This window comes from Triticum dicoccoides, chromosome 7A (genome assembly GCF_002162155.2).
Source record: "Triticum dicoccoides isolate Atlit2015 ecotype Zavitan chromosome 7A, WEW_v2.0, whole genome shotgun sequence".
NCBI lineage: Eukaryota > Viridiplantae > Streptophyta > Magnoliopsida > Poales > Poaceae > Triticum > Triticum dicoccoides.
This window is the reverse complement of record NC_041392.1, coordinates 662,570,294-662,581,916: the sequence shown is the minus strand read 5'-3', so window position 1 is coordinate 662,581,916 and position 11,623 is coordinate 662,570,294.

The window sequence follows — 11,623 nt, the reverse complement described above, 5'->3', positions numbered from 1 at the left end:
ACATAAACAGGAGAATTGAAACGACAAACGTATAATGCACTGTTGTGAACTTGTGACAAACATACACATGGACTAATACTCCTTACAACTCGAGTAGCTTGAAAAAACTGCAATAAGGAAGAAGGTAGCATGTATATGTTATTATTTCTATATGACATCTTAGATCACTCTTGCCAGATTAGCAATGACCAATCCTATATAAGAATGATCATTTTACTTGACAGTTAGTGGAATCATGCATTAATCGATTGGGACTGGCGGTTCGTAATGGTCTTGAGGCAAGCCCGAAATAGGTGAATACCTACCTATGGGGGAGAACCACAGAAATTTTGGGTTTGTCAGGCAGCACATGTGTTCAAACCATCAAACAGTCTTCTTTAGGCGGCGATTCCTGTTGGTAGCCCTTCAGTTTTAGGTAGCTCCTGTTTGGTAACTCCACATCTGAACTGTAATTGCAGACCCATTAAAGAATACTGCATTTGTAAACAGTCCACAACAACTATTCAACTTCTAGCTCTTCTGGAGAAAGCTACCTTGACCTAACTCATGTGAGCTTTCCATCATATGCCTGCAATTAAAATCAATGTACTTTTTGCTGATAGGCTTCTTCCAATCTGTTTAGCATCTTACATTGAAAACATTATAGCCTAAATCAATTCAAAGTGTTCAGTAAACAACATGGGAGATAATTTCAAAACAAATATAACAAAGCTTGAGAGAGAGCCGCTATTTAAGAAGACTTTCTTAAGGAAAATTGTATTTACAGAAAAGAATGAAGACATATCTCTGATGGAATGATAAGATACTATGAATGGACAGCTTTGCCAATATTCATGGCAAGCGGTCATAAGCATATATAACTACATTAGTTGTATGATATCAAGGTATGTATGCTAGCAGGAATACCCTTTATGGAGACTGCGTGAATATGTAGCAGAAATGAGCTTCAATCTAAATTGGATGCGAGTACCTGAGATTTTTATTAAAAATGTACAGAAATATTGACATACTATATTTACTTAGAAATAACAGACAACTTCAAAAGGGCAACAATACGATTTTTCACTACTATAAAACTCATCCAGCTAAAGGACTCTTCTATAAAACACATCCAATTAAATGAACTTCCAAATAATTCTACATATACCAAAAAAAACAAATAAGTTGCGTGAGCAACATCGGTATGAATAAAACATTTTCCCTTTAACATATAAATTGCTTGTTTTGTGGTTGGATCATCTGATTCATAGTATTTCCATTTTCCTAACAGTGTCAATGTACCAAAATGTTCAGATTTTGTTCAGATCAAATAATTGCTACTACGTAAGATGTTGAACTTTATTTGCATACGCAGCGAAGTTATGCCAACTTATTTAATTTAAGAGTAAGTAAACCACTAAACAGGATGATTGAGTCTAAATCGGATGGAAATACCTGAGCTTTTAGGAAAAGAAATTGTACCGGAGTAAAGCTCGTACTTATTTTTTTCTCTGAGAAATAATAGACATCTTCAGAAGGGCAACATTATGACTCTTGCCTTCTACAAATCATCCAGTTAAAGGATCTCTTATATAAAACTCATCAAATTAAATTAACTTCTGAATAGTTCTACATATACGTAGAACAGTACTGGTAAACAAACTGGTTGGGTGAGCACATCTGTATGACGAAAACATTATCCGTTCAACATACACATTGAATATTTTGTAGTTGGATAATCTGAATCTTAGCTTTTCTATTTCCTAACATAGTTAATGCATCTAGCTGTAAAGATTCAGTTTAGATCAAAACAACTGCTACTACATAAGATCTTGAACCTGTAACTGCAGATGCAGCAAACTTATGCCAACTTATTTAATATAACATATACACCCACCGTCCCAAAATAAGTGACTCAAGTTTGTACTAACTTTTCAAACTTGAGTCACTTATTTTGGGATGGAGGGAGTAGTAAACATCTAAAATCTTATCCCGGCTGTTCGTCTAAACCTGACATTGACTTACAATACTCAGTTAATCTATCCATCAAAATCATAAGAAATAGCAGCATGGTTGCAGAGCCATATTAGATTACAGACGGAAGAACGAAAAACCGAGTATATGCAAACGTAAGAATAAAGGATCAGCATGTCTCGAGGGCAAGTTTCGTTTGTTCAAGGAGACGAAGTTGCAGCTCGATGATGCCCAATAAGATGATACACTGCATCACTACAATCTCCAAGGAGTACACAAAGGATTAAATTAACTTCTGAATAGTTCTACATGTACGTAGAACAGTACCTGTAAACAAACAGGTCGAGTGAGCACATCTGTATGAAAAACAAATTATCCCTTTAATGTACACATTGACGATTTTGTGGTTGGATAATCTGATTCCTAGCTTTTCTATTTCCTAATAGATAGCTGTACAGATTGAGTTTAGATCAAGCAAGTGCTACTACCTAAGATCTTGAACCTGTAATTGCATATGCAGCAAACTTATGCCAATTTGTTTAATATAACATAGTCAACATCTAAACAGAGTTTGAGACAAAACAAATCATCTTATCACTCCTGTTCTTCTAAACCCGACATTGACTTGCAACACTCAGTTAATCTATCCAACAAAATCATAAGCAATGGCAGCATGGTTGCAGAATCATATTAGTTTACAGGTGGGAGAACGAAAAACCGAGTATACAGACGTAAGAATAAAGGATCCGCGTGTCTCAACGGCAAGTTTCGTTTACTCGAGGAGACGAAGTTGCAGCTCGATGATGCCGAATAAGACGATGCACAGCATCACTACAATCTCCAAGGAGTACGTGAAGGATGAGTGAGGAGGCGTAACCTAATTTGTGAGCTGGGAGGGTTCCAACGACGCATCACAACTCATAATGGCCTTTTAGATCTGGAGCTTATTTTTGCATTGATCCTACTTTACATTCCTCCACAGCTCCCTCATCCTAATTATATTGGTAGGAGGAGGTGCAGGAGGAGGTATCAAGGCCAGTGGAGGAGGCATGGCGAGTGGAGAAGGATGGATCGGCAGCGGCGATGTGGAAACGTGTTGATCGTGAAAGCTAGGGTTTTTCAAGATGCAGGTTCTTCCACGATGGCCTAGCTTTTAGACTTGTAATATCTGGTCCCACATGATTCTAAGGACCCACGATGCAACCTTCCACAAGTTTTATATATAGACAAAGCTTTTAGACTTTTACCTGGTCTCTCACGTTATTGTAAAGAGGATGGCATTGGTGGGTAATTTGATTACTTTTAAAGTGCATCTAACGGTTGTGGTTTTCTGATGTGTAAAACTAAAGGTTGGATGTTTCTAATTTTTGTGGAATTTTCTAGTTAATTCTCTTTTTTCTAGTTAGCCCATTAAGTACTTTTTATATATAATAGAAGATTAGTGATTTTGCTTTTTTTAGCTAATCTGTACTCTTTATTAAACGTTCAAAATCAGCGGAATACAGATAATTTCGGGCAAAATAGCGAGCCACACATGGCGCCCGGGAGGGAGGGATGTGCCTCTCCATTATGTCTCCTACTCTCGTAAATAAAATCAACATCACTAAAAGACCTCCTTTGATGCTTGATATCTTGTAGAATTGGGAAGAACCTGCACGGGGAGTCATCTGCAATCCTAGCCACAACTTCTTGACAGTCCGACGCTACACATACGGACCGAACGTGTAAATCCAAAGCGAGTGCTAGCGCCTCGCTGCATGCCCGTGCCTCAAGGATTGCCGGATCCAAAAGACCCTCAAAAATGACGGCAGAAGCGCCGAGATATTTACCATGCTTGTCTCGGCACACCACGGCTGATGCGCCCCTATCCCCAATCTTGGAGAAGCCTCCGTCCGCGTTTATCTTGACATCATGGGCTGCGGGTGGCAGCCATGCCGGTTGTACTAGCAGCCCCGCAGGTACTCGGGGCCTTACATGCAGGTCCCTGGGAATTGCATGCATGCCCTTGGATGTTACATGCAGGTCCTTGGACAACGCATGCAGTTCTTTGGTGCATGCCCCCTTCTCTGGAATTTGGTCGAGCTCCGTCATGAACTTTTGAACAAACACATGGGTACTGAGGGGGCTTTGAAACTGGTTATCATGTTCCTTAGAGATGATATCGGGGAGAATAAGCTTGAGCCGGTTAGCCAAAACCTTGGATGCAATCTTGAAGATCACATTGCAGAGACTAATCGGTCTAAACTGTCCTAAATTTTTTGGACTTGCAATCTTGGGAATTAACACGATGAACGTTTTGTTTATCTCCTCCAGAGAATCCTCTCCCTTCAGAACTCTCAGCACCATGCCAGTTACCTCATCACCACACAACTCCTAGTGCCTTTGGAAAAAGTGTGCTGGAAAGCCATCAGGCCCTGGAGCCTTGGTAGGGAACATTTGGAATAAAGCGGCTTTCACTTCGGAATTGGTGTATTGAGAATTGAGCATATCATTCATGGCAGCATCCACCCTGGGTGGTATGTGGGACAACACTTCCTCAATCCCCACTGTATTTTCAGAGGCATAGAGATTACCATAGAAACTCGCAGCCATACTAGCCATCTCTTGAGCATCTGTGCACACCGTGCCGTCTGATCGTTGTAGTTCAGTGATGCGGTTTCTTGCTTTTCGTGAACTAGCCTTCCGATGGAAAAATTGGGAATTGTTGTCCCCCTCCGCGAGCCACTGTATACGTGCACATTGGCGCCACATAATTTCCTCGCGCAAGCATAGCTCAGCCATGCAGGCCTCGACTCGCTCCTCCGCTAGTGACGGTCCCACATGGTCAGGTAGTGCGCGCAGCTCCGCAAGTTGCTGACGTAATGAACGCAGCTCCGCCCTGACTGCACCAAATGTAGTGCGTCCCCACTTTTGCAATCGCCCGGCTACAGAGGCCAACTTTTCATAAAGTGTGGCGACTGTCTGGGCCTTGCCAGTGGAATTCCAGGCTTCCAAAACAACATCACCAAACCTCGGATCATGTTCCCACATGCACTCATACCGAAACTGTTTTTGCTTTTCTCTCACACTTGCACGAACAAGCTCCGTTTCCAACAATATAGGGCAATGATCAGACTTTGCTGCAGTTAAGTGTTCCACCGTGGCAAAAGGAAAAAGTATAGACCAGTCGGCCGAACCCAAGGCTCTATCCAACCGGATCCTGCAAAAATGACCTCCTGCCACTTTCTTCTCCCAAGTCCAGTCGAGACAGCGGTATCCCAGATCCGCAAGTCCACATATATCCACAGCCTCTTTGAAAGCTTCAATCTGTGCGCTATCCCGCTCGTTTGGCCCGAACTATTCCTCAGGGCGCAATATCTCATTGAAATCACCAATACAAAGCCATGGAAGAGTGCTCTCGCCCCTCAGCCGTTTCATTGTGTTCCATGTTTTGTACCGGAGGGATCTAGTTGCCTCCCCATAAAAACATGAGAGGCGCCATTGTTCCTTCCCTGTTTCCAGCACCCAAGCATCCACATGATACTCCGAAAAGTTTTTTATTGCAACCTCCACCGAATTTTTCCAAAAGATACAAATACCTCCACTACGACCACTACTACCAACACCAAAACTGAAATCAAAACCTAAAGAGAAACGAAGACCTTTAACACGACTTTTTTGTAATTGAGTCTCAACTAAACAAAGAATAGTAGGCGAACTAAGCTCCACCAGGTCGCGGAGTTCTCGAACTGTCGCGGGATCGCCTATCCCACGACAGTTCCAGCTTAGTATTTTCATTGGGCCTGGCGGTGCTCCGAGGAGAAGCCCGCCAATAATGCCATCTTCTCTGTTCCTTTCTTCAAAGGTAACCCTGCCTTCTTAGCTTTCTTGGCATCCCTCGGGGAGACATATGATGGGGGTGGCGGTGGGATTGCTCTTTGATGACTCACAAGTATAGGGGATCTATCGTAGTCCATTCGATAAGTAAGAGTGTTGAACCCAACGAGGAGCAGAAGGAAATGATAAGCGGTTTCCAGCAAGGTATTCTCTGCAAGTACTGAAATAAGTGGTAACAGATAGTTTTGTGATAAGATAATTGTAACGAGCAACAAGTAACAAAAGTAAATAAGATGCAGCAAGGTGGCCCAATCCTTTTTGTAGCAAAGTACAAGCCTGGACAAACTCTTATATGATGTAAAGCGCTCCCGAGGACACATGGGAATATCGTCAAGCTAGTTTTCATCACGCTCATATGATTCGCGTTCGGTACTTTAATAATTTGGTATGTGGGTGGACCGGTGCTTGGGTGCTGCCCTTACTTGGACAAACATCCCACTTATGATTAACCTCTATTGCAAGCATCCGCAAAATACAACAAAAGTATTAAGGTAAACCTAACCATAGCATGAAACATATGGATCCAAATCAACCCCTTATGAAGCAACGCATAAACTAGGGTTTAAGCTTCTGTCACTCTAGCAACCCATCATCTACTTATTACCTCCCAATGCCTTCCTCTAGGCCCAAACAATGGTGAAGTGTCATGTAGTCGACATTCACATAACACCACTAGAGGGGAGACAACATACATCTCATCAAAATATCGAACGAATACCAAATTCACATGACTACTAATAGCAAGACTTCTCCCATGTCATCAGGAACAAAAGTAACTACTCACAAAGCATAAACATGTTCATAATCAGAGGGGTATTAATGTGCATATAGGATCTGAACATATGATCTTCCACCAATTAAACCAACTAGCATCAACTACAAGGAGTAATTAACACTACTAGCAACCTAGTAGCACCAATCCCGGACTTGGAGACAAGAATTGGATACAAGAGATGAACTAGGGTTTTGAGATGAGATGGTGCTGATGAAAATGTTGATGGAGATTTCCCTCTCCTGATGAGAGGAGCATTGGTGATGACAATGGCGATGATTTCCCCCTCCGAGAGGGAAGTTTCCCCGGCAGAACAACCCTGCCAGAACCCTAGATTGGTTCCACCAAGGTTCCGCCTCGTGGCGGCGGAGTTTCGTCCGAGAAGATGGCTTATGATTTTTTCCCATCGAAAGAGTCCATATAGAAGAAGATGGTCACCAGAGGGCCACCAGGGGGCCCACGAGGTAGGGGGGCGCGTTCAGGGGGGTAGGGCGCACCCCCACCCTCGTGGGCAGGGTGCGCCCCCCTGGTGAAGTTCTTGCGCTCAATATTTTTTATATATTTGGAAAACATCATTCGTGAAATTTCAGGACTTTTGGAGCTGTGCAGAATATGTCTCTAATATTTGCTCCTTTTCCAGCCAGAATCCCAGCTGCCGGCATTCTCCCTCTTTATGCAAACTTTGTAAAATAAGAGAGAATAGGCATAAGTATTGTGACGTAATGTGTAATAACAGCCCATAATGCAATAAATATTGATATAAAAGCATGATGCAAAATGGACGTATCAACTCCCCCAAGCTTAGACCTCGCTTGTCCTCAAGCGAAAAGCCAAAATCAAAAAATATGTCCACATGTTTAGAGATGAAGGTGTCGATAAAAATAAAATATGGACATGAGGGCATCATGATCATTCTTAGAACAGGAACTTATATAATTCTTGTCATATGATGTCTTATGCTAGAGTAATAATTCAATCACAATGTGAAGTACGAATCGTAAACTTCATTGAAAACTAACAACTATAATCTCAGTCATTGAGGCAATTGCAATTTATCATAACATAGGAAAGAGTCAATGTATAAGAGCTTTTCAGCAAGTCCACATACTCAACTATCATATACTCTTTCACAATTGCTGACACTCACGCAATACTTATGGGTATGGAGTTTTAGTCGGACACAGAGAAAGATAGGGGCTTATAGTTTTGCCTCCCAACGTTTTACCTCAAGGGTAATGTCAACAGTAATAGTTCATGAAAACCCACATCCAATTAGCCATATATACCAGGATCTTTACAACATATTGTGCTTGCCAAAGGATAAAATGTAAAAAGGAAGGGTGAAGATCACCATGACTCTTTTGCAGCTTAGGAGATAAAAGTAAAAGATAGGCCCTTCGCAGAGGGAAGTAGAGGTTGTCATGCGCTTTTATGGTTGGATGCACAAAATCCTAATGTGAAAGAACATCACTTTATATTGCCACTTGTGATATGGACCTTTATTATGCAGTCTGTCGCTTTTATTACTTCCATATCACACGATCGTATAAAGCTTATTTCCTCCACACCAATCAATCATACATATTTAGAGAGCAATTTTTATTGCTTGCACCGATGACAACTTACTTGATGGATCTTACTCAATCCATAGGTAGGTATGATGGACTCTCATGGCAAAACTGGTTTAAGGGTATTTGGAAGCACAAGTAGTATCTCTACTTGGTGCAATGAATTTGGTTAGCATGAGGGAGAAAGGCAAGCTCAACATGTTGGAGGATCCAAGACAATATAATTTATCTCAGATGTAAGAAAACATAACCCATTATGTTGTCTTCCTTGTCCAATGTCAACTCTTTAGCATGTCATATTTTAATGAGTGCTCACAATCATAAAAGATGTCCAAGATAGTATATTTATATGTGAAGACCTCTCTGTCTTTATTACTTCCTATTAATTGCAACGATGACCAAAACTATGTTTGTCAACCCTCAATAACTTTTATTCATCATACTCTTTCTATGTGAGCTCATTACTCTCCATAAGACTCACATGATCTCTTTGTTTCTTTTTATTTCTTTCTCTTTTCCTTTATTCACTTGGGATCATGGCAAAAATAATCAAGCCCTTGACTCAACACTAATCTTTATTATATAGCTCACGGACTCGATTACATAGAAGGATAATAAAGCAAAACTCACAACTAGATCATACTAAGAACTTTTATTCTACTAGATCAAAATATTACCAAAAGGATCGAACTAAGAAAAACGGTAAAGATAAAAGTGATGGTGATACAATACTGGGGCACTCCCCCAAGCTTGGCAGTTGCCAAGTGGAGTGCCCATACCCAGGTGATTATGTCTCTCTTTTAGGGGATGGTGATGTGATGTTCTTGGCGATGATGCCCCTCAAGATACGATTCTCCTCCTCAAGCTTGTTGACTTGCTGCTTGAGGTCCATTATTTCCTTTCGGAGTGTTCCTGTAACAGCCAAAGCTCCCTGCACCCAAGGGTGCTGCATAGCTGTGGGAGAACCAGTGACACTATTTTTCATATTCTCATAAGGAATAAATCTAACATTGGAAGGGATAACCGAATTTGGAATAGCCGAGCTCTGAAGTTCTCCCATTGTGAATCCAGCTCAGAAGCGGGAAGTGACTTCTTGATCCTCTTCCATGGCATCGATCCTCTTTAATCCAGCCTCCATCCCTTCCTCTATTGTTGGCCCAGAGGGGTCAACATTGTTGTTTGTCATTGATCTCGGTGCCGGATGAGACACCCGACTCTCCCCGACTGACTCTTGCGAAGACATCCTGCTCTAATCTGCAGCAGTAATAGCTCGAAACACAAACATGAGATTTTTGCATGATACAGGAGTCAAAACCCCCGGGAGGTTATATAATGAATTTTTACCGACCAAAATATGTGTTCTGTAAGAAAACGGAGTCCGGAGAGCACACGAGGTGCCCACGAGGTAGGGGGGCGCGCCCTCCACCCTCGTGGAGCCCTCGTGTCCTTTCCGGATTGCTGCTTATTTTTCTATTTTTCTAAATATTCCAAAACGGAGAAGTATTGCCTTAAAAACTGTTTTGGAGTCGGTTTACTTACCGTACCACATACCTATTCCTTTTCGGAGGCTGAAACGTTCCGGAAAGTGTCCCTTATGTATTCCTCCGGGGTTACGGTTTCAATAACATTTGTTTCAACATTTATGGGATTACCTGAGATATAATGTTTGATTCTTTGACCATTTACCACCTTCGGATTTGTGCCTTTGAAGTTGTTGATTTTATGGCACCGGAACGGTAGACCTCCTCGATAACGTAGGGACCTTCCCATTTAGAGAGAAGTTTTCCTGCAAAAAATCTTAACCGAGAGTTGTATAGTAATACATAATCACCTAAATTAAACTCACGCTTTTGTATTCTTTTATCATGCCACCTTTTAACTTTTTCTTTAAACAACTTGGCATTTTCGTAGGCTTGGGTTCTCCATTCATCAAGTGAGTTAATGTCAAATAACCTCTTCTCACCGGCAAGTTTAAAATCATAATTTAGTTCTTTAATAGCCCAATAAGCCTTGTTTCTAGTTCGATAGGTAAGTGACATGCTTTTTCATAGACCATTTTATACGGAGACATACCCATAGGATTTTTATATGCAGTTCTATAGGCCCATAATGCATCATCAAGTTTCTTGGACCAATTCTTTCTGGACCTATTAACAGTCTTTTGCAAAATTAATTTGAGTTCCCTATTACTCAATTCTACTTGACCACTAGACTGAGGGTGATAAGGAGATGCAATTCTATGATTAACATCATATTTAGCAAGCATTTTACAGAAAGCACCATGAATAAAATGTGAACCACCATCAGTCATTAAATATCTAGGGACTCCAACCCTTGGAAAGGTAACTTCTTTAAGCATTTTAATAGAAGTGTTATGATCATCACTACTAGTTGGAATAGCTTCTACCTACTTAGTAACGTAATCAACAGTAACTAAAATATGTGTATAACCATTAGAGGAAGGAAAAGGTCCCATATAGTCAAAGCCCCAAACATCAAATGGTTCAATAACAAGTGAATAACTCATAGGCATTTCTTGACGTCTACTAATATTACCAATTCTTTGACATTCATCACAAGATAAGACAAACTTACGGGCATCCTTGAAGAGAGTAGGCCAACAAAAACCAGATTGCAGTACCTTATGTGTAGTCCTATCTCCAGCATGGTGCCCTCCATAAGCTTCGGAGTGACACTTGCGTAGGATCTGTTCCTGTTCATGCTCAGGTACACAACATATAATAACACCATCTACTCCTTCTTTATAAAGATGTGGGTCATCCCAAAAGTAATTCCTCAAATCATAAAAGAACTTTTTCTTTTGCTGGTATGTGAAACCAGGTGGTATAAACTTAGCAACAATGTAATTAGCATAATCAGCATACCATGGAGCAGTATGAGAAGTATTTATGACATTTAATTGCTCATCGGGAAAGCTATCATCAATAGGTAGTGGGTCATCAAGCACATTTTCTAACCTAGATAAGTTGTCTGCAACGGGGTTCTCAGCTCCTTTTCTATCAACAATATGTAAATCAAATTCTTGAAGCAAGAGAACCCATCTAATAAGTCTAGGTTTAGCATCTTTCTTTTCCATAAGATACTTAATAGCAGCATGATCAGTGTGAATAGTTACTTTAGAATCAACAATATAGGGTCTAAACTTATCACAAGCAAATACAACTGCTAAGAATTCTTTTTCAGTAGTAGCATAATTTCTTTGAGCATTGTCTAGAGTTTTACTAGCATATTGAATAACATTTAGCTTCTTATCAACTCTTTGTCCTAGAACAACACCTACAGTATAATCACTAGCATCACACATAATTTCAAAGGGTAAATTCCAATCAGGTGGCTGAACAATAGGTGCAGAAATCAATGCTTTCTTAAGTATTTCAAATGCTTCTACACAATCATCAGCAAAGACAAATGGTATATCTTTTTGTAATAAATT